Here is a 24,446-nt window from a genome sequence, read left to right as displayed (position 1 = left end):
AATGCTACTTTATTTTGGAATCTCATTTAAACACACACATCCACCCATGCACATGTAAAGGCAATGCCATCACAAAAAGCAGGAGCTTGGACAAACTTTTCATATTGCTTCTGTTCCTCCAGAGGAATTTGAGACTTCTTCCACAGTGTTCCTTGAAAAACTCTGACCTTGCCCCAAACTTCCCCAGGACCTCCTGGCCAGAAGAATAGGCCTGAGATATGACCAGAGCAGGAACTTCCACTAATAAGATTGCTTCAAATCCTCTAAGTGATTTGGGACAAATGGCCCAGACATCTTCTCCTAACATTTAGAACTTTCCAAGTAGCTGCTTTAGCCCAGAAATTGATGGAAACAAATCTGTACAGGAGGCCACCATTGTTCTAGGGCTTGATAGCAATTATAGAGTCATCTCCTTCAGTCTTTCTCCAATTATTTTGACTATTCATAAGAATGAGTCTGATCAGAAATACAACTTTTCCTACATTCCCATTTGCTGATGGAGCAAACAAAGTGAAAGTCTTGAAAGAATACAGAACATATTGTCCATTTCCCTACAAAAGAGATATGGCTGATGTAGAAGCCATTTCAAAGTCTCCACAATGTCACTAGGGTCTGATTTCCCAAAGCAGAATTCATCCTTGGTAAAGGCACTGGTTGGTTCTGATGCAGGAACTTTGTCCCAAGCTAGATTTCTGGTTTTGCTCTGGGAAACAGTATTGCAACCCATAATATCCTTTATGGGGTCTTTTTAGACAGAGCTACCAAGTTAATTTTCTTTCACAACTATAGTTTTTTCTTTTTAATATTTTATTTATTTATTCATGAGAGACACACAGAGAGAGGCAGAGACACAGGCAGAGGGAGAAGCAGGCTCCCTGCAGGGAGCCCTATGTGGGATCCGATCCCTGGACCTGGGATCACACCCCGAGCCAAAGGCAGATGCTCAACTGCTGAGCCACCCAGGCATCCCACAACTATAGTCTTTTAGAAGATTCACATTTGATTTGAGGCATAAGAAAAAAATCAAACAAAATACTGAATGATATAAAGTCCTAATTTATACCATTCTGTGTTCTCTTAACCTAACATCTTTTGAAGAGAACTAGATGTATGTACAAGTGACTCCCAAGTCTGGGGTTTTCAACTGTCTTGACCCAAAAGGAACTTTAGAAAATACGCACCTCTTTTGCCTTGACTACTAAAATGTGTAAGTTTAATAGTTGCAAATTTGTAGTTCCTAGCTATTGTACATTGTGTTATATGTGCTTTAAATATATCATTGTCAAAACTTTGGCACTTGGTTCATTCTGTTTGTGGAAGATGGCCATTCTATAACCTAACTGGCCAGTCCTCATCGTCAGGAAAGATCTGACCTCAATTGAATTCAAAACAGTGAATTGACAAATATTCCTATTACAACCTATTCTCTTCCAAGTTATTTTTTTTTTAAGATTTTATTTATTTATTCATGAGACACAGGCAGAGGGAGAAGCAGGCTCCATGCAGGGAGCCCAACGCAGGACTCTATCCCGGGACTCGACCCCGGGACTCGATCCCGGGACTCGATCCCAGGACTCCAGGATCCCATCCCAAGCTGAAGGCAGGCACTAAACCGCTGAACCACCCAGGAATCCTCTCTCTTTCAAGTTCTAAGATTGATAGAAGACCATCAGGGATAGTAGATGGGTGAAATATGTTCCTGCTTCTTTTAGTATTCTGTGGGGCTATGCAGCCTGTATTTTTTCCCTTTGATTTGTTTCCCAAAGATTTTTATACCCTGGGGCAGCGCACCAGAGTAAGAACTGGGATGAGTGAAGCAGCTTTCCTTTTGTAAAGGAGACGGAATCCATGTTAAGATGAATTGGTAAAGAAGTCCTGAGGCATCCATTCTCATCTGGATAGAGATCTTTTTTTTTTTTTTTTTTTGAGATCATTTTAAATTCAGGGTACATATGAAACAGAATTTGCAAAATAATCCCATAAGACCACACCACTGTTTGAAACTAAAGATTACCTGTCCTAGAGTACTTTTCACCTACCTATGCTGGAGGTAGGATCATAAAAATATTCCCAAATCAGGGGTGCCTCAATGGCTCAGTCAATTGAATGTCGTCAGACTCTTGGTTTCAGCTCAGGTCATGATCTCAGAGTCATGAGATCGAGCCCTGCAATAGGGACTCAGCATGGGGTCTACTTGAGATTCTCTCTCTCTCTCTCCCTTCCTTTGCCCCTCCTCCTGCTCTCTCTCTAATAAATAATCTTTTAAAAATATTTCCTAATATTTTTTCAAATATTAGGAAAGTTTTTTTCTTTTTTTTAAAGATTTTATTTATTTATTCATGAGACACACACACACACACAGGCAGAGACACAGGCAAAGGGAGAAGCAGGCTCCATGCAGGGAGCCCGACGTGGGACTTGATCCCGGGTCTCCAGGGTCAGGCCCTGGACCAAAGGTGGCGCTAAACCGCTGAGCCACCCGGGCTGCCCCTTAGGAAAGTTTTCTAAAAAGTTTTCTAAAATTTCTACTTGAATTATAGAAACTCTAACATCTCAGTTCAAAGGAAACAATCTAAGACTACATTAAATAGAAATGCTCCAGGGCATGATTTTTACAAGTTTTTCCTCTGAATTAAGAGTAAAAAAAAAAAAAAAAGGTTAATTCATCGCAGAATACTTATTTTTTGAAATTTTATTTTTAGACAATCTCTACATCCTACATGGGGCACAAATTTACAGCCCTGAGATCAAGAATCCTATGCTCTACTGACTGAGCTAGTCAGGGGCTCTATTAATATTTATGCTAAGATTTACATACATAATCACAATAGAGCTGCTTGATACATTAAGGTTCACTTGGAATAGCTAATAAAATACATGCTGGATGTGATTAAACTTTGAAGCTTCCTTGACAATTATGATGTCTCACTGTTTGTTTTTTATTTTATTTTTTTATTTTTATTTTTATTTTTTCACTGTTTGTTTTTTAAAATCAGTTTTGGGACACCTGGGTGGCTCAGAGGTTGAGCATCTGCCTTCGGCCCAGGGCATGATCCTAGAGTCCCTGGATCGAGTCCCGCATCGGGCTCCCTGCGTGGAGCCTGCTTCTCTCTCTGCCTGTGTCTTTGCCTCTCTCTCTGTGTCTTTTCATGAATAAATAAAATCTTAAAAAAAAATAAAATAAAATCACAGTTTTTGGTCACTTAAAACTGATTCATCACAGTCTTAATAGTAAACTGTCTTGTATTAAAAATTTTATTCATCATAATTATATTTGTCTTAAAACATATTCAGAAAGAAAAAGTGAATCAATTTGAAGGTCTAAAAGCAAAATTGTGGATTAAAAAAATTCACAACCTAGACATGAACTCAACACAATTTTGCCAAGTGAACTAATTTGTTTTTGTTATTTGAATTCATTTTGGCTTGATTTCTAAATACAGACCCTTCCCCGCCAACCCAATATTTTAAAAAGGACATTAGATTCTGAATAGTGAAAAAGGGAGAAGGTAGAGAAACAGTCTCTACCTTCAGAGACTATGTCTCTACTTTCAGTCTTTTTACACTATACAGGGGAGGTTTGCTCAGAATTCCAGATTACAATCTAGAATACAATTTTCAGCAGCAATCCAAAGTAGATTTTCCTTTTTTTTTTTTTTTTAAAGATTTTATTTAATCATGAAAGACACGCACACAGAAAGAGAGAGAGAGAGGCACAGTAGAGGGAGAAGCAGGCTCCATGCAGGAAGCCCCACGTGGGACTCGATCCTGGGTCTCCAGGATCATGCCCTGAGCCGAAGGTGGCGCTAAACTGCTGAGCCACCAGGGCTGCCCCAAAGTAGATTTTCCAAATAAAAACATAATATACTATTTTAATACATGACTAATTGTATCCCAGGATTTGAAGCAGAAATGTACTGGCTCTTTTTTTTTTTAATATTTATTTATTTGAGAGAGAAAGAGAGAGAGAGAGAGAGAGAGAGAGAATGTATGTGTGTACATGAGCCAGGGGAGGGAGAGAGGGAGAGAGAATCTCAAGCAGGCTCCTTGCTGAGAGCATGGAGCCCAATGTAGGGCTTGATCTCAAAACCCTGAGATAATGACCTGAGATGAAATCAAATGTCAGATGCCTAACTGACAGAGCCACCCAGGTGCCTGTGTACTGGCACTTTTTATGGTCATCTACATTCCACCTTTTGAATAGAAATGTTAGTATACCACTGCCAGCATCCACAGTTCTTTTGAGGCCAAGTTGGGAAAATACATCACAAAGAGGAAGCCAGCAAAGAAAGTTGTTTCCTTTTCTGGAAAAAAAAATTGAACTACTCACAGAAAGATTTAGCACAAAATTAGCTTCAATAGCCTTTCAAAAGTTTTATAGTTTATAGGTCTATGAACAAATGAATCCTAGGTTTTGGTAACTAAAGACCAGACTAAAATTTTAAAGTTTTATTCATTACTCTGAAAGTTCTCATCCCAAAATTAAGAGTCTTAAATTTGTCTCCAATTCTTTTTTTATACATACTTAACATTCCATGAATGAGTCCGAGTATCATTATTATAACATCTGAGCCCCTTACTTCAAAGAAGGGATAAAGTTGTTTTTGTTTTTGTAGAAGACCTAATAATCCACCAAACACTAACAAAGTGAGTATTAGGGGCTCCTGGGTGGCTCAGTCAGTTAAGAGCCCACCTCTTGATTTCAGCTTGTGACATGTTCTCAGGGTTATGAGATTCAGCCTGTGTCTAGCTCCATGCTCAGCGAGGAGTCTGCTTGAGATTCTCTGTCCCTTTCCCTCTGCCCCTCACCCTGTCCCCACCTAAACATACACATACACACACACACACACACACACACACACACACAAACAAAACCCTAATTTATTAAACATTAAAAAAGGTAATAAACTTGAGTATTGTTTGTCTAGGTAAGCATTACACTAAGCACAGATAAATGTTTATTTGCAAAGTTGTTTTAGAGAGCATTTATGGACACTAAAGTATCAGGGGCATGTGGGTAGCTCAGTTAGTTAAGTGTCAGACTCTTGATTTTGGCTCAGGTCATGATCTCAGGGTTGTGACATGGAGCCCCACAGTGGGCTCCATGCTCAGTGAGGAGTCCACTTGAGATCATCTCTACCCTCCTCTCTGCCCCTCCCCCTCCGCGTACACACTCTGTCTAAATAAATAAATCTTAAAAAAATGTCAATAAGGAAATTTTCTTACTTCAAAACACTTACAGGATAAACTTAAAAAGTTTCAAAATGCTGACAATATAATATAAGCTCTAGGATATACTATCATTAAGATAAAAATCTCTTCCTTTAAAGTATATTTACAATAATTTCAACAAAAAGCCAATAGTAAATTGTTAATCCACTGCCCTGCCATATTCTGTTTCCTACACCACAAACTACAAACATCAGCATGTTGCAATCACAACAGAGGGAGGTAAACATCTGCATTTCTGATTTGCAGGTAGGGCATCTCAAATCTAAGGGTTAAGGACTCCCAAGAGGTCACTGCAACTGGCATGACAAAGAGTGGTTCACTCTGGACAAGAACTGGGGCTAATTCAACTAATGTAACTGGATCCGGGAGACAATAGTACCCCCTGGGCCATAGTAATTACCCAAAAAGTTGCTCAAGACATATTCCGTTCAACTTCGTGCTATGGGAACTACGAAGATAGTCACTACCTTAAAGAAATTAACGATAAAGGAGAGAAGGTCAGCAAAAAATATAACCAGAGCAAAGGTTCACATAATACAAAAATTACATCGGAGGGGTTGGATTTGAGAAGAAAACGGAATTTCTATGGGCGGAGCAAAGTCTGAGAATCAAGAACAAGGAAGAGTTCAGTTTGTCAGGATAAATTAGAGGAGGGCCAAATAGGGGCCCCTGGGTGGCTCAGTGGCTGCGCATTTGCCTTCGACTCAGGTCACGATCCCCGGGTCCTGGGATGGAGGTCCGCCTCGGGCTCCCCGCCGTAAGCCTGCTTCTCCCTCTGCCTGGGTCTCTCTCATGAATGAATGAAGGAAGGAAGGAATACATGAATAAATACTTTAAAAAAAAAAAAAAAAGAGAGGAGAGGACCAAATGGGGGTGCCTGACTGGCTCAGTCAATGGGACTCCTAGGGTGGCGAGCTCCAAGCCCACTTTGGGTGTGGAGATTAAAGAAGATGAAGAAAAGGCCCAAATAAAAAATTTAAAGATTAGAAGGTCAAAGGCGGCATGCCAAAAGGTCAAACCTGAAAAAAAAAAAAAAAAAAAAAAAAAAACCCAAACCAAAAAATTCTCTCCTGCCCGAGTCACGCTGCAGATCGCAGAGTCACAGAACGGCCAAGCGAGCCTTGAGGCATGGGATCAGCCAACCCTATCTGACTGGACGGCCGAGGTCATTTTTCGTCCAGGACCCAAGCATCCCCGGGAGAGATGAAGCGGTTTCCCACAGGTCACCGGTGCCCCGTCCGCCCCCGCCCCTCGGCCGGTGGCCGGTGGCACCTGCCCGGGTCTCCCGCTCCCGGCTCCGGGACGGTCCTCGCGGGCCGCCTCCCTCCGCCGGGACCCGGTCTGCGCCCCGAGGCACCAGGGCAAGGGCACCGCCGGGCCCGCGCCGCCGCCCGTTACCTGACTGACCGTGAGGCGCGGCTCCCGCCGCAGAGCGAACAGGTGACGCGGCTGCGCGGGGCGGAGCCTCCCTCGGCGGCAGCTTCTCCGCGCGGGTCGCGCTCCTCGCGTGTGAGCCGGGGGCGCCGCGGCCCTGCGCCCTTCGCAGCCGGAGCCCGCCGGGGCGGAGCCTCCCGCCGCCGCCCCGGCGAGCAGCCACCGGCCCGCAGGCCCCACCGGCGCCGGGCGTCGACCCCCTGCGGCCACCGCGCCCCGTGCGCGTGCGCGTGCGCGACCCCGGCGCGCCCCCTCCCCCCGCTCGGGCCCGGGCGGAGAAGAGGGAAAAGCCGCCGAGGCCTGACAGGGCGCACCGCCGGGGCCGACTCGGGGCCTCCCGGGGCGCTGGACCAATGCTGGGCGCTCGTTACGCGCAGAAGTCGGGGAAGAAGAGCAGGTCAGCGCGGGGCGCCTGAGGCGGGTCCCTGAGGAGAAGGGCTGTGAGTGTCGGAAACACCGAGACGCGAGAACGCGGAGGCCAAGCTTTTAGGGACACTGAACGTTCGGGACAGGATATAATTAGAGCCGGCAGTTTTGAGGGACCAGTGATGTGCTAAGCACTTACCTGAGCCATGGCGACCCTGTGCAGCAGGTACGTTTCCCCAATAAAGCCCCCGAGGCTCAGAGAGATGAAGCCGTTTCCGCAGGTCACGCAGCTGCCCGTAGCCAGCCTTTGAGGTCAGACCGCGGAGCCTGATTTTGTCCTAAGGGCCACTGTGGTGTCTTGAGCAAGTCTAGAGACCAAAGCGTCTCTGTGAAAGTCATTTTAAATACTGTTGGCTTTTAACAAATAACCAAAAAGGAGAAATCAAGGCCCCTGCCTGCTAAGAAATTACAATTTCTTTGAGGAGGCTGAGGTACATTTGTTGAGTCTTCGCTGCATCCTGGGACCTTGTCCAATCACTTCACTCCCACCCCCTACCACACACAATTTTCAAAACAGTCCCATGAGTGGGCCTTAAGGTTTTGTTTTGCAAACGACTGAGAACTGGCATTTGGGGGATCTGGTCCTGAGAGGTCCCCTACTCTTCCTATTTCACAGCAAAATTTTCCAGAACAGTTCAAAGTACTAACTAGTAGAAGACAGTGTAGCATCTACGGCCAAGTACTGCTTATGAGCAATAATTGCTTTTGTCTTTGTTAAAAAATGAAGAGAAGGAAAGATCTTCAGGTCATTATGGTGGCCAGGACTTGAACACTGGTGCTTTAGGATTGTTAGGGTGGCAGCAGTATTTAGGGTGGACTGTAGACGGTCGAGTTAGGGAGACAGAGTGGGAGACACTGGTTCAGGAGTGAATTCATAATGGCAATGGGAAGAGATAGAACAGAGTGATTCCCAGGAAATTTCTCAAAGAAATCTTGTAAAGTGCAGGGTAGTGGGTTCAGAGTATGGAGCCAGACTGCCCGGTTTTCAAAAACCAAAGGACCTAATTAGGGTTGTTAGGGAAATAAAACTAGTGTTTGTGAAGCACTGGGACAGACAGAGCCTAGCATATAGCGAGTGCTGAATGAGTGTTAAAAACAAAGAGAAAAAGAAATTACGAAAACAATTGCGTCTACAACAGCATCCAAAAGATTAAAATACCTAGGGCTATATTTAACCAAGGAGTTTGCAAAGCATTTAGGCAACAGTACAGTCTGAAGAAACAGTGTCCCCCAAACTGCCCTTACTTTAGACACCAGCTGTATGTGTAAGTTGGAGGGTCCCCAGTGCCACCCTCACTTTAGACCATCTAGCCACAAGTTGGGGGGTTCCCAAAATCACCCTCAAGCTCACTAACTTGCTAGCAAGACTCACAAAACTTACTGGAAGTTATGATACTCAAGGTCATGTTTATTACAGGTTAAGGATAAGTTGAAATCAGGGAAGCAGGGGATCCCTGGGTGGCGCAGCGGTTTGGCGCCTGCCTTTGGCCCAGGGCGCGATCCTGGAGACCCGGGATCCAATCCCACGTCGGGCTCCTGGTGCATGGAACCTGCTTCTCCCTCTGCCTGTGTGCGCCTCTGCCTCTCTCTCTCTCTCTTTCTCTCTCTCTCTCTCTCTGTGTGTGACTATCATAAATAAATAAAAAAAATTAAAAAAAAAAAAAAAGAAATCAGGGAAGCAGAGGGTAGAATCTGGAAGGGGTCCTAACTCAACATTTTAGTCCTGGCTCCCAACTATGATGTGGAACAATGTTCAAAGAGTTTTGCCAACCACAGAAAGTCATGATCCAGGGGTCCTGGGATCCAGCCCCATGTCAGGCTCCCTACTCAGGGGGAGTTGGCTTCTCCCTCTTCCCCTGCCATTCCGCTTGCTTGTGCTCTCTGTCGAATAAATAAAATCTTAAAAAAGAAAAACCCAGGGGTGAATCTTAATGAACTTGGATTCGCAATAGATTCTGAAATATAACACCAAAAGAGGAGTTTCTTTTGTTAAAGAAAAAGTATGTAAATTGGATTGCATCAAAATTAAAAGCTTTTGTGCATCAAAGGATAATTATCAAGAAAGTGAAAGGGGCACCTAGCTAGCTCAATTGAGGGCGTGTGTAACTCTTGATCTTAGAGTTGTAAGTTTAAGCATCATGTTGGTAGAGATTACTTAAAAATAATAAAATTTTGGGGGCACCTGGGTGGCCCAGTTGGTTAAACATCTGACTCTTGGTTTCAACTCTGGTCATGATCTCAGGGTCATGATTTCAAGCCCCACATTGGGCTCTGCTCAGCATGGAGTCTGCTCAAGATTCTCTGTCTTCCTCTTTCTCTGCCCCTCCTGCTCATGCTTACTCTCTCTCAAATAAATAAAATCTTATTATTATTTTTTTTTTTTTTTTAGGGCAGCCCGGGTGGCTCAGCGGTTTAGGTTTAGCACCACCTTCGGTCCAGGGCGTGATCCTGGAGACCAGGGATCAAGTCCCACATGCATGGAGCCTGCTTCTCCCTCTGCCTGTCTCTCTGCCTCTCTCTCTCTCTCTCTGTGTGTGTGTGTGTGTCTCTCATGGATAAATAAAATCTTTTTTAAAAAAAATCTTTTTTTAAAAAAAGTGAAAAGACAACCTACAGAATGGGAAAAAATATATGTTAATTAGGGTCTAATATCCAGAATACATAAAGAACACTCACAACACAATAACAAAAAGATAGTTAAAAAATGAGTGAAGGACTTGAATAGACATTTTGCAAAGAAAATATGTAAATGGCCAACAAACACATGATAAGATACTCAACATTATTAGTCAATAAAGACATGCAAATCAAAACTACAAGATGCCATTTCACATCCACTAGGATGGCTAAAATAAAATTTTTTAAAAAGAAAATAAGTACTGGCAAGATTGTGAACTAATTTGAAACCTCATACATTGCTGGTGGGGGTATAAAATGGTGTAGCCCCTGTGGAAAAACAATTTGGTGGCTCCTCAAAAAGTTAGAGAATTACCCTATGATCCCCCAGTTCTATTTTTTCTAGGTATATATATATCCAAAGAATTGAAAACAAATATTCAAACAAATGCTTATACAGGAATGTCCATAGCATCACTATTTACAATGGTGAAAAGTTGCAAACAATTCACTGCCCATCATCGAAGACCATCATGGAACAGACGTGGTATAGCCATTCAATGGAAGGTTATTCAGCCATAAAAAAGAATGGAGTACTGATAGATGCTACCGAATGTATCAAAATATTGTATGTGAAAGTAGCAAGGCACAAAGGTCACAAGTTACATGATTCCATTTTGTGAGATAATCCAGAATAGGTAAATCTGTAGTAGAAAGGAGGTTTAGTGATTGCCAGGGGCTGAAGGACAGGGGGAAAGGGAATGACTACTTAATGCATACAAAGTTTTCTCTGGAGTAAAGAAAATGATTTAGAACGTGATATAGGCGCTGGTTGTGCAACATTGTGAATGTATTTAAATACCACCAAAATGTACACTTTAAAACGGCTAATTCAGGGATCCCTGGGTGGCGCAGCAGTTTGGCGCCTGCCTTTGGCTCAGGGCGCGATCCTGGAGACCCGGGATCGAATCCCACATCGGGCTCCCGGTGCATGGAGCCTGCTTCTCCCTCTGCCTGTGTCTCTGCCTCTCTCTCTCTCTCTGTGACTATCATAAATAAATAAAAAAATTAAAAAAAAAAACGGCTAATTCATATCAATAAATTGATATGAATTTATCTCAATAAATAAACCAAATAAAGGAGAAACAGATTTTTCATGAACTTAATGACGTTTGCTGTAGGGTCATATCAAACTTGTAACTGTATTTTTTTCTTAAAGAAAGACAGCATGATAGTCAAAATAAGTCCCTGCCTCAAGACATTCCTGTCCTAACCCTTGGAACCTGTGAATATATTACATGACAAAAGAGAATTAGGGATGCAGATGGAATTAAATTTTCTAGTCAGCTGACATTAAAATAGGGAGATTATCCTAGATTGTCTGGGCTCGATGAAATTGAATTCTTAAAAGAGAAGGGGAAGGGGGCACCTGAGTGGCTCAGGGGAAGAAGCATCTGCCTTTGGCTTAGGTTATGATCTCAGAGTCTTGGGGCTGAGACCACAGCCTCAAGCTCCACCCCCTGTTGGGGTCCCTGCTCATTGGGCAGTCTGCTCCCCCTTCTTCCTTAGCCCCTGCCCCCACTCATGTGCTTGCACTGCATTCTCTCTTTCTCTTTCTTTCTCTCTCTCTCACTCAAATGAATAAATAACATCTTACAAAAAAAAAAAAAAAAAAAGGCAGGAGCAACTCTTACTATTTTGTCAGATTTCTTCCTGCCTTGAAGGCAGTACAAAATAGAATTTTGGAGTTGACAGGAACTTGGAAACCATATGGCAAAACCCACATGTTTTGTAGATGTGGAAGCTCAAAGACTTCATAACGCCACCCAGCTAGTGACTGTTTGACAGGGTGAATATACAGTTCTCTGGACTTCACTGTGTGAAGCTTTTATTTATTTATTTATTTATTTTTATTCATAGGCACAGAGAGAGAGGCCGAGACACAGACAGAGGGAGAAGCAGGCTCTATGCAGGGAGCCCCACGTGGGACTCGATCTAGGGTCTCAAGGATCACGCCCCAGGCTGCAGGCGGCGCCAAAAACCGCTGCACCACCGGGGCTGCTCCACTGTGTGAAGCTTAATCTTTAAGATAAAAAAGTATTTCTGCACAGAAATGTTTAACTGCAAACACCCGGGGTACGGTGCCCTCTAGTGGCTTTGAGTTTTATCTTACAAATCGCCATTCCTTCACCTTTCTGTTTTATAGTTTGTTATAACCATTGGAGATGGGGCAAGGTAAGCTGCCTTAGATAAACTTACTGTTATTTGCAAACTCAGGAAGATTTCAAGCAAGTTTTAACTTCAGAAAATGAGGACAAGGATGGGAAACACCATTAAAGAAAAGGGGGGAGCAGATCATGTAAATGCAAAATTGGAAATTTTTTACTTTTGCTGAAAACATTGCTCAAATATTTTATCTGGAAAATAAAGAAAAATGAGTTCCTGTTGTGTTTTCACTGTTTTACTAAAAATGATGTTTTGTTTTTAATTCAGCTGCCTCACTTCCATTCTGTCCCTTGGTTATTCTTTCAACACCTCTCTTAGGTAAGAAATAGGAAGGTGCTCTTAACCCTAGTTCACCAATAATAAAATGTTAAAAAAAGGTTTTGTTTTATTGAAATATAACCCTCATCTAAATTCATGTATGAATGGTACACAATTCCATATTCCATAAAATACCAGAAAATTCATCATTTTAAAATGTCTTTTTTAAAAGAGATTTTATTTAATTTGAGAGAGAGTGAGAGAAAAAACAATCATGAGCACAGGGGGAGGGTCAGAAGGAGAAACAGACTCCCTGCTCATGCAAGACCCAATCCCAGGATCCTGGGATCGTGACCTGAGGCTGAAGGCAGATGCTTAGCCAACTGAGCTACCCAGGCACCCTTAAAGTGTACATTTAAGTGGTTTTTAGTATGTTCACTACATGGTACAATCATCACCATTATCTAATTGCAGAACATTTCCATCTCCCCAAAAAGAAACCCTGTGCTATTAGCAGTTAGTTTCAATTTGCCCTTGTGTCTCCCATCCCTTGGCAACAACTAAGTGTACTTTCTGCCTCTATAGGTTTTCCTATTCTCTATACTTCATGTAGATGGCATAATGTAATTATGTGACCTTTCATGACTGGCTTCTTTAATTTAAGCATAATGGTTTTTTTAAAAGAATATTTTATTTATTTATTCATGAGAGACATACAGAGAGAGGCAGAGACACAGGCAGAGGGAGAAGCAGGCTCCATGCAGGGAGCCTGACATTGGACTTCCGGGTCTCCAGGATCACGCCCTGGGCTGAAGGTGGCGCCAAACCACTGAGCCACCTGGGCTCCCCAAGCATGTTTTCAAGGTTCACCCAGATTCTAGCATGCGTCACTACTTAGTTCCTTTTTATGGCTGAATAACATTATTTTTTTTAAAGATTATTTAATTATTTTTTTTTATTCATGAGAGAGACACAGAGAGGCAGAGACACAGGCAGAGGGAGAAGCAGGCTTCTCATTGGGAGCCTGATGTGGGACTTGATCCTGGGACCCCAGGATCAGGACCAGAACTGAAGGCATATGCTTAACTGACTGAACCACCCAGGTGCCTATGTCCAGTTTCATATTTTTGTGGGTAGCTGCCCAGTTTTCCCAGCACTGTTTTGCCGGAGAGACTTTTTCCTGTTCCATATCCTTGACTCTTTTGTTGAAGATTAATTGACCATATAATCCTGGGTTTATTTCTGGGCTCTCTATTCTGTACCATTGATCTATGTGTCTATTTTTGTGCTGGGACCATAATTTTCTGATTACTTCAGCTTTGTAGTATATCTTGAAATCGGGGATTGTGATACGTCCAGTTTTGTTCTTCTTTTTCAAGATTGCTTTGGGTATTCAGGGTCTTTTGTGGCTACATATAAATTTTAGGATTATTTGTTTTAGTTCTGTGAAAAATGCTGTTGGCATTTTGATAGGGATTGCATTAAATCTGTAGGTTGCAAAAGCTTCTTATTTTGGTGTAGTTCGAATAGTCTATTTTTGCTTTTGTTTCCCTTGTCTGAAAAAAATATATCTGGAAAAAAATGTTTCTACAGCTAATGTAAATAAAATTATTGCCTGTGTTTTCTTTCAGGAATTTAATGGTTTCAGGTCTCACATTTAGGCCTTTAATCCATTTTGTGTGTGTGTGGTGGTGGGGTAATAAAAATGTGGTCCAGTTTTCTTCTTTTGCATGTAGCTGTTTAGTTTTCCCAACACCATTTGTCGAAGAGACTGTCTTTTCCCCATTGCGTAGTCTTGCCTCTTTTGTTGAAGATAAACTGACCATATAATCATGGGTTTATTTCTGGGCTCTCTATTCTGTTTCATTGATCTATGTGTCTATTTTTGGACCAGTACCACACTATTTTAATTACTCAGCTTTGTACTTTGTAATATTAGTTCATTATATGCATGCTGTAAGAGGTAGTGATTATTTCATCAGAAGATTCGAAAAGATTGTGAAATTATGTAAGAAATAACTTAGAAAGTCCCATGTATTGAGTAACTGCATTTTTCATAGTACAGGTCTAAGGATAGTTTTGAACATACCTATGCTACACCAACTCTGAAATTGCTTGGAAAAACTTTTGGAGTGACTGAATTTGTTTTCCTGGAAGAAGATTGCATTAACCTTACCCTTATCACTAGAGTGCTTCAAATACTTATTTGCAGTTGTCAGTAATACACATTGTTTTGAACAATACTTGCACAGCAAAGATTGGTCATATAAACATATACTCCCATTGCCAGCTTCTATATCCAATAAAAACACATGCATTTTTCTCTCCTTTCTCCTCTACCCCTCTCTACCCCTAAATTAAAAAACAAAAAACAAACAAAAAATTAGGCAGCAGTTGCAGCTACTAAAGAGAAGGTGGAAATGGGGCTGAGGGCTAGAGCTGTGGGGAACAGTAGTCACATTTCTTTCCTCCTCCTCCTTTCCCTCCCCAAATCCATCCATTTCAAATCGTGATGTTAAACATGAAATTACATGCATGGATCTTATGTCATAAGCTCAGCAAGTTTTGACAATTGTATATACCTCTCTAACCACCACCTAAAATCTGTCACTCCAGGAAGTTTCTTCATGCCCTTTCCTGTCTGGTCCCCTTCTTCCTAAAGAATCATAGTTCCTTTCATTTCCTTTTTTTTTTTTTTTTTAAGATTTTATTTTTAAGTAATCCCTATACTGAAGTAAGGCTTGAACTCATAACCCTGAGATCAAGAGTTGCATGGTCTACAGACTGAGCCAGCCAGGCCCCCCCAAAGGAACCACAGTTCTGATTTTTGTCCTCATAGATTAGCCTGATCTTGGACCTCACATAAATGGAACTGATATTATTTTGTGTGTGGCATCTTTCACTCAGCATATTTCTAAGATTTTATCCATGTTGTTGCTGGTTTCAGTGGTTTGTTTCTTTTGATTGCTGAATAGTATTTGATTATATGAATATACCACATTTTTTCCCAAGACTTCATTTTTTAGAACAGTTTTAGATAGACAATGAAATTATTTTTTTCATTTAAATTCAATTTGCCAACATACAGTACATGATTAGTATCAGATGTTGTTTTCAATAATTCATCAGTTGAGTGTAACACCCAGTGCTCATCACATTACATGCCCTCCTTAAGGCCCAGTTACCCCAACCCACGACCCACCTCTCCTTCAGCAACCCTCAGTTTGTTTCCTGGAATTAAGAGTCTCTCATAGTCTGTCTTCCTCTCTGATTTTTCCCCACTCAGTTTCTGCTCCTTCCCTTATGGTCCCTTGCACTATTTCTTATATTCCACATATAAGTAAAACCATATGATGATTGTCTTTCTCCGACTGACCTATTTCACTCAGCATAAAACCCTCCAGTTCCATCCAAGTCGATGTAAATGGTAGGTATTTATTCTTTCTGATGGATGAGTAATATTCCATTGGTATACGATGAAATTGATAGGTACAGAGATTTCCCAAATATCCCCCGCCCCCACACATGCATAGTTTCCCTCATTATTGTCACTCACCTGAGTGGTACATTTGTTACCAAGGACAACATAGTCATCCAAAGTCCATGGTTTCCTTCAGGGTTTATTGTTGGTATTATACATTCTATAGGTTTGGACAAAGTATAATGACATGCGTCCACCTTCATAGTATCATACCAGAGTACTTTCACTGCCGTATTTTCACTGTATGGTGTGCTATTCATCTTCTCTCCCACCCCCAGCAATCCCCTGCAATCATTAATCTTTTTACCATCTCCATAGATTTGCCTTTTCCAGAATGTCATATATTTGGAATCATATAGTATGTAGCCATTTCACATTGCTTCTTTCACTTGGAAATATCCCCTTAAGTTTTTTCCATGTCGGGCAGCCCACGTGGCTCAGCGGTTTAGAGCCGCCTTCAGCCCAGGGCCTGATCCTGGAGACCTGGGATCGAGTCCCACATCAGGCCCCCTGCATGGAGCCTGCTTCTCCCTCTGCCTGTGTCTCTGCCTCTCTCTCTCTCTCTGTGTATGTCTCTCATGAATAAATAAATAAAAATCTTTAAAAAAAAAGTTTTCTCCATGTCTTTTCATGGCTTGATAGCTCATTTCTTTTTAGTGCTGAATAATATTCCATTGTCTGTATGTACCACAGTTTATCCACTTACCTACGGAAGGATAGCTCAATTACTTCCAGGTTTAGGCAATTATTAATAAAGCTGCTATAAACATTCATGTACAAGTTTTTGTGTACACATAAGTTTTTAAATCTTTTGGGTAAATACCAAGGAATGTGATTGCAAGATTACATGGTAAGAGAATATTCAGTTTTTTCAGGAACTGCCAAACTGTCTTTCAAAGTGGCTATACCATTTTACATTCCCATTAGCAATGAATGAGCATTCCTGTTGATCTACATCCTTGCCAGCATTTGGTGGTTGTCACTGTTCTGGATTTTGGCCATTCTAATGGATGTATAGTGATATCTTGTTTTCATTTGCATTTCCCTGATGGCATGTGATGTGGAGCATCTTTTCATATGCCTATTTGCCATCCGTACATCTTCTTTGGTAATTTGTCTGTTCAGGTTTTTGGCCCATTCTTTAATCATGTTGTTATTTATGAGTTTTCAGGGTTCTTTGTATATCTTGGATAATAGTCAGTCTTTTGTCAGAATGTATCTTTTGAAAATATTTTCTTCCAGTCTGTAGCTTATCTTCCAATTTTCTTGATATTGTCATTCTCAGAGATACATTTTTAATCTTTTTTTAAAAGATTTATTTATTTATTTATTTATGATAGACATAGAGAGAGAGAGGCAGAGACACAGGAGGAGGGAGAAGCAGTCTCCATGCCAGGAGCCCGATGTGGAACTCGACCCCGGGACTCCAGGATCGCGCCCTGGGCCACAGGCAGGCGCTAACCCACTGAGCCACCCAGGGATCCCCACATTTTTAATCTTAATGAAATACAGCTTATCAATTATTTCTTTCATGGATCATACCACATTTTTCAACCCATTCTTCTGTTGATGTACTTTTAGAATATTTACAAGTTGTGGCTGTTATAATGAACATAGCGGTGACTATTTGTGTGCCAGTATTTTATGTAGAACACATGCTTTTAGTTCTCCTTGGTAGATATCTTAAAGTGTAGTTGTTAGGTCATAGGATAAAGGTGTGTTTAAGTTCATTAGAAACTCCTCTAAGTTCACCAAAGCAGATGTGCTATTTTGCCCAGCAATGTATGAGAGTTCCAGCTATTCCATATTCTTGCTAACATTTAACATTGTTAGAGGTTTCTACTTGGCCTATCTGACAGGTAGAAAGTGGTCTCTAATTGTTGTTTATTATTTTTTTTAAGATCTTATTTATTTGAGAAAGAGAGGGCAGAGGGAAAGCGAGAACACACAAGTAGGGGGAGGGGCAGAGAGAAGAGAGAGAATTCCCTCTTAATTTAGGGCTCATTCTTAAGACCCTGAGATCATGACCTGAGCAGAAATTAAGAGTCAGACACTTGGCATGCCTGAGTGGCCCAGTGGTTGAGTATCTGCCTTTGGCTCAGGTTGTGATCCTGGAGTCCCGGGATCGAGTGCCACATCGGGCTCGATCTTCTTTAAAAAATAAAGTTTTAATTTATTCATTTAAGTAATCTCTATACCCACCATGGTGTTTGAAGTCATGACCTTGTGATCAAGAGCTGCACATTTCTCTGACTGAGCCAGCTAGGTGCCCCTGACATGTTTTTCTAGCCACCCATTAATACATCTTATCTTATTGATTAATTTCAAAGGAAATTGCAAAGTTTAGTATACTTTCTTCTATTTTTAAAAAAAGATTTTATTTATTTATTCATGAGAGATACAGACAAAGAGAGGCAGAGATATAGGCAGAGGGAGAGCAGGCTCCCTGCAAGGAGCCAGATATGGGACTCCATCCCAGATCCCGGGATCACACCCTGAGCCAAAGGCAGATGCTCAACCGCTGAGCCACCCACGAGTCCCAGTATACTTTCTTCTAAATGCTTCAGCATATGTGTCATTAACTAGAGTTCAATATTTGTTGATAGTATTTTTTCTTTTCAGGAAAATTTGGATGAATATATTTTATAAGGTGTAATTTGTAATGTTAGTTTATTAATATTATGATCAATGACTTTACCAGAGCAAACTTGATCATTATAAATAGAAAATTTTGAAATTGACACGTTGTGCACTAATTTATTTCTACATTTAATTTTGTTTGCATGGCATTGAAATGATTGCTGGTTGAAGATCAAAATAAGTAGTCACAAATGGTAGCCCATTTTCTAATAGCTCACATTGTAATTTAGGTCACTCTTCAGTCACATTAATTCCAAAGCTTAAAGGAAGAGTTGTAGAGAGTCTTCTTTCTAAACTGGTATAAGGAGCACCTGGGTGGCTAGGTGGTTTAACATCTGCCTTCAGCTCTGGCTGGGCATGATCCTGGGGTCCTGGGATCGAGTCCCACATCGGGCTCCCTGCAGGGAACCTGCTTCTCCCTCTGCCTGTGTCTCTGCCTCTCTGTATCTCTCATGAATAAATAAAATCTTTTTTTTAGAAAAAGGACTTCACTTATTGAATTATTATATTGTACACCTGAAATTAATGTAACACTGTATGTTAGTTATAATTGAGTTTTAAAATTATATATTCATATATATTTAATATATATATTTATTCGTGAGAGAGACAGAGGCAGAGACACAGGCAGAGGGAGAAGCAGGCTCCATGAAGGGAGATGGACATGGGACTCGATCTCAGGTCTCCAGGATCATGTCCCAGACTGAAGGCGGCGCTAAACCACTGAGCCACTTTAACCACTTTAAAAGTGGTTACCACTTTAAAAAAACTGGTATAAAAGTAGTATCTAATAAGAGTTTAGATTCCTTTTCATATATGTAATAGCTAGACATAACTTACTCCAGCAAACAATAAATGCTAAAAGTGTCTATCAGTATTAACTAGCTTTTGTACAACTGATCAATGCAATGTAAAAGGCAAAAGATTTATATCATCTTTTTTTTTAAGATTTTATTTATTTATTTATGAGAGACACACAGAGAGAGGCAGAGACACAGGCAGAGGGAGAAGCAGGTTCCATGCAGGGAGCCCGATGTGGGACTCGATCCCAGGACCCCAGGATCATGCCCTGAGCCAAAGGCAGACACTCAACCACTAAGCTACCCAGGCATCCCAAGATTTATGTTATCTGAAGAGAAACCAGTATTGATCAATGCAATGTTAAGAAAATTTGCTCCAAATAAGTGAACCTGTGCATTTTATTGTGTGTGCTATTGTTACCTAAATCACTTGTTCAGTTTTGTAACCTGGATTTTTTTTTTAAGATTTTATTTATTTATTCATGAGAGGCCCACACAGAGAGAAAGGCAGAGACACAGGCAGAGGGAGAAGCAGGCTCCATGGAGAGAGCCCGATGTGGGATCCCGGGTCTCCAGGATCACGCCCTGGGCTGAAGGCAGTGCTAAACCGCTGAGCCACCTGGGCTGCCCTGTAACCTGGATTTTTAAAAAAGGGTTAAGTTGTTTAAGCATCTGGCTCAGTTGGCTGAGCTCAGTTGTTTAAGCATCTGACTTCGGCTCGGGTCATGATCTCACAGTCATAAGATTGAACCCTGGGTAGGGCTTTGCTAGGGAGTCTCTCTCCCTCTACCCTTACCCCCACCACTCACATGCACTGTCTCTCTCTAAAAGAAAAAAAGAAAGAAAGAAAAAAAAAGAGTTAACACCTTCCTAGTCAACCACACTTTTAAAGTTCATACTGAGTGCACAGCAATGGCAGAAGCTGTATTCAGAGATCTGTGTTTCTGTCCAGGGAGGAGTTAGAAAACTGTACTCAAATGACCTACAACTCCACACTTGAGAATGTGGAGGAAGCCCTTGGCAGCCAGGCCCAACAGGCTTGATAGATTAGTCTTTCAAATTCCTCCCTGGGAACACCCTGCTCAGTTGGTGTCTGCTGTAGTGGCAGAAAGCCAACCCTGCTGCTCCACACATAGCAGAGGGCACCACCGCCCTGAGGATTGTCAGTGGCCTGGGGAGACTGGACATGGACTCGTTTCTCTCAGAGCACAAGGCCAGTTGGTACCCCTTGGAGCATTTAACTGAAAGAAGTCACCAAACCCACACAAGGTGTCTTAAACAGCCACACTTAATTAAGGCACGCTTTTCAGAGTCTTCAGTCCAAGAATGATTGGCATTTCATTCACTTCTACAAGGAGGAAAGGAAAGTTTCGGGAATACTCAGGGACTGACCTGTTTTCATTGGAATGGCCCAGTGTGTTCTGAGAAGTGTGCTGCAGTGTGGTATGGCAAGAAGAATACCGGTTTCTGAGTAAGGAGACTTATAGCCTGGAACATATTATTAAGTGACCTTGAACAAATCTCCTAACCTTAATTTCCTCATCAGTAAATGGAGTGCTGTGGTAAGAACTTCATAAAATAATCCATGCAAAAGCACCTAACAGGGCAGCCTGGGTGGCTCAGCAGTTTGGTACTGCCTTCGGCCCAGTGCGTGATCCTGGAGACCCGGGATCGAGTCCCACGTCGGGCTTCCTGCATGGAGCTTGCTTCTCCCTCGGTCTGTGTCTCTGCCTCTCTCTCTGTGTCTCTCACGAATAAATAAATAAAATATTTTTAAAAAGCACCTAATACTAATTTTTGGTATATATTACTTAATCTGAAAACAATCAGATTTTTAAAACAAATATTCTTTAACACACCAACAAATGTTCTTACGTGATAGAGGGATGAAAGGGGCAGGAAGTTTTTTAGTGGACTATCCTCAAATAAATTAGAGGTTTTGGGAGTGCCTGGGTGGCTCACTCAGTTAAGTGTCTGCCTTCTGCTCAGGTCATGATCCCAGGGTGCTGAGATGGAGTCCCATATCGGGCTCCCTGCTTAGCGGGGAACCTGCTTCTCCCTTCCCTCTGCTGCTCCCTCTGCTTGTGCGCGCTCTCTCTGTCAGATAAATAAAATCTTAAAAAAAAAAAAAAATGGAGGTGTTCATGTAATTGTTGCTATTAATATTTCACTTTTTAGAGTTGAAGGGGACCTGAAGCATCACCTAAGACAATGCTAAGGTAAATACATTTAACTTCTGCTTTTTTTTTTTTAATGTCTAGTGATAGATACTGCTGCGCCTTTCCAGGGAGGCCAGATCACAAAGCCACCTGAAGTGTAAGTAATAATGGGCAGCCTTTACTCTTGTCTGGCTAGCATTTATTACTCCTTTTATGTTTCTAGCACCCAATTTTCCTCTATCATGTTCAGTTCATTGGTCCTGGGGCAGAAGAGTCCACCCCAGCTCTAGAGGTACTCATATGAATCTAGCCTGGCCAGTCAGAGTAGTGCATGTGTGGCAGACCTCATTGACTGGCTAACTCAATTCCCATCCTCAACCCTTTCTTCCCAGCCTAACCGAACTGGAGTCTGGAAGAGCAAAACAGTTGGCTGCCCAGCTTCCCATGAAGGTAGAGGCAGCCTGTGACCCAGTTGTGGCCAATGAGTTGTGAGTGGAAGTCAGCTGGGTGCTTTGGGGAAATCTTTTGCTTTTCCTCAAAGAGGGACATTTGCTGCCCATAACATCTTTTTGCTGCTCATACCTGGATGTCCTATTTTTGGGGGGAACTGCCCCAGTCATCTTACAACAGTGAAGAAAAGGCCAAAGAGCTATCAAAGATGTTAGTCCATAGAATCATCAGCAGTAACTGCACACTCCACGTGTCTTTGTAAATAAGGAACATGAACTTTCTTTTCTTTTATCAAGTTCTGTTGTTGGTAGTTGAAGGCATCTCTAACTGATAAAATTTCTCCTGGGCTACATTGATTGATTTCCAGGATGGGTGTGTGACTCAAGTTAAAGCAATTGAACCAATGAGACTCAATCTTAGAACTTCCACTGTTAGAATGAGAAGTTCATTTGAAAGTAAAGATATATTAACCCAGAACTGGTGGAGCCAACTTGCCCCTACATGGGGTCAGCCAGAGTGAGAATGAAGCCAGTACAGAGGAAATCAGAGCTGAGATGTGGAGGGAGAGTGAGTTAGGATGACATGCTTTGAGGCCCTGATGCTGATCTGCCTGCAGTTAAGGTGCCTTTGGGCTTTTTGAGTACATGGGTCAATAAATCTCTCTTTGGCTCAAGCTTATCTGAGAGGTGTTTTCCGTCATGTATTGTAACTTGGCAACATATTACTCATGCTATTTCTAGTCTGTATTTTCCGCTGCTTGCATGTCCTCAAGTGGTATTTAAGTACCTAAAAGCAGGACTTAATATTTATCCATTTTTAGTGAGTTACCTCCTCCTCCACCTTCTCTCTTGAGACTTTTGTGGGTCCAATCCTCCCCACTCACCCCACCCACCCCTGCCATCAGCAAGGACAGTCCTCTGCTCTGGGTAAGAAGAGATGAAAGATCCCACACCTTTTAGGGGCAAGACTAAGAAGCCAAGTGCACACAATTCAGTTCCTCTCTGGTTGAAATTCATCAAGAGGCTGTTCAGAGAAGCAGGGGAGGGGAGACTATATGGAGCTGCTCGGATGAAAGGTAATTTGGTTTGTTACTATCAAATTGTTTCACAAAGTCATAGAGAAAATACAAAAAGAAAATAGAGATCACTATTATTTCATGGATGACTTTCCTTCTCAATAGCCTCTGTATTTCTCTCCATCTTCTGGTAAGCATGTATGTCTTTGATAATCAGAAGAAAATGATGATGGTTGAATCACTTCGATGGCAACAACCCAAGCTGTCAAGGCCAAGGGGTAGTAGTAGTCTGGGTCATTGCCAGGAGATAGAATGTCAACCCCAACTCCTGCACTCAGAGCTAGCTGTGTGATATCTTTGATTCTCCATTTCTTCACCTATAAAATAGAGATAGTAGTACCCAAATACCTCCTTGCCTACCCATCTACCTGGTGTGGATATTGTGAGAATTAATATTCTTAGTGATACATAGGTATTTCTTGTGTGTCCTGTTATAACTAACAGGGAGGTTAGAGACAGATGACTGGTTAGAGACTGCAGGGAAGACAGAGTGAGAACCTGTGAGCTATGCTTTGTTGGCACTTCATTACCACAGTGCCTGTTACCTCCCCCACCTCCACTGACCCCACTCTCCGGCTTAGGTTTTATTGTTACTCCTGTGTCCTGATACATACCTGTCTCAGGCATGTGCATCTTTGAGGCTGTTTTACAGAATTTCAGGGGAAACATATACCTCTCCCCTGCTGGCCTTGCTGACATCTGACAGCCCTGTGTCTTCTACTGTCCTTTCTCTCCTCTTCTAGACCAATAAGCAGTCACAGACCTGTTCTTTAGTGTCATATCACGAAGATCTTTAACATGTGAAAGGCAAGTGAGGTTTCTGAAGTTCCTTCCTTTTTTGTTTTTAAAGATACATTTATTTATTTAAGAGAGTGCCTGCGAGCACCAGCAAAGGGGCAGAGGGAAAGGGAGAGAAAGTCCTAAGCAGACTCTCCGCTGAGCAAGGGTTGAGGTGGGGGTGCTGACCAAGAGGCCCCTGAAGTTCCCTCTTTGAAGTCTTTTCACAAATCACCGGGACCTGCTGGAGGCCTGGCAGTGGTGCCCGAGGACTGTTGCTGTTGCAGGGAAAGGGGTCTGATCCCCGCAAGCTAAGGACGACCCTCGCTCCAGGGGCCCTGGCGGGTTCCTCCCACACCGCCAGCCTGCAGACCTCCACAGGAAGGAGGACGAACGGATGAACGTGGACTTCAGCTCCAGAAAGAGCGGGGCCACGGGGACTCCCAGGGCTCCCCTGACGCCCGGGCAGGCCCCACGCACCCACCCTCCCACAGCGCCCGTGTCCGCTGCACCTGCTCACATGGATGTCATGCACATGCTCACCCGCAACCAGAGGCTCGTGATCACACCACGGTAGCTTTTATACCCTCCCCCTGCCCCTGGCCAGGGCGCGGGAAGGCTCCACGCAAGAATCATTCTCTAATTGTTATTCGCATCTTACAAAGAGTCATTAACTCCTCTTGGCTTTTGTGTGGGTCGAGACCCAGAGGCAGGCTGCTATATAACCGGCCTAAAGACAGTCCGTAAGTGTCGCCATCAGCCCGTAAACCCAAATCTGTCAGGCCCATTGGGCGTGCGGACTCTGAAGCTGGTTTCCAGCGGGCTCGTTTTTCCATTTCCCGGCTAGCGAGTGTAAAGGAAAGACCCCAAAT

The 24,446-nt window shown here is 42.4% G+C and overlaps 1 protein-coding gene and 1 long non-coding RNA gene across 3 annotated transcripts in view; one reads left to right on the top strand and one right to left on the bottom strand.

Annotated features, from left to right (window-relative positions):
• LOC100686848 (monocarboxylate transporter 1-like) overlaps positions 1-6,779 on the bottom strand; it is a 36,964-nt gene extending 30,185 nt beyond the window's left edge. Inside the window, exon 1 of one of the 2 annotated variants that reach the window (XM_038562339.1) lies at positions 6,631-6,779. The gene's annotated coding sequence lies outside the window, so the exon portion shown is untranslated. The remainder of the gene's footprint in view (positions 1-6,630) is intronic. The other variant, XM_038562337.1, reaches the window with a different exon arrangement.
• A 118-nt stretch (positions 6,780-6,897) lies between these two features.
• On the top strand, positions 6,898-22,674 carry LOC119864008. The gene is made up of 3 exons (XR_005372795.1): positions 6,898-7,258; positions 21,375-21,429; positions 21,665-22,674. It is a non-coding gene; the product is annotated as an uncharacterized LOC119864008 (long non-coding RNA).
• The last annotated feature ends 1,772 nt before the right edge of the window (positions 22,675-24,446 follow it).

The sequence above is a fragment of the Canis lupus genome, chromosome 17, assembly GCF_011100685.1.
Source record: "Canis lupus familiaris isolate Mischka breed German Shepherd chromosome 17, alternate assembly UU_Cfam_GSD_1.0, whole genome shotgun sequence".
NCBI classification, from domain to species: Eukaryota; Metazoa; Chordata; class Mammalia; order Carnivora; family Canidae; genus Canis; species Canis lupus.
The sequence above is the reverse complement of the archived record's forward strand: the minus strand, read 5'-3'. Positions and strand labels throughout refer to the sequence as shown.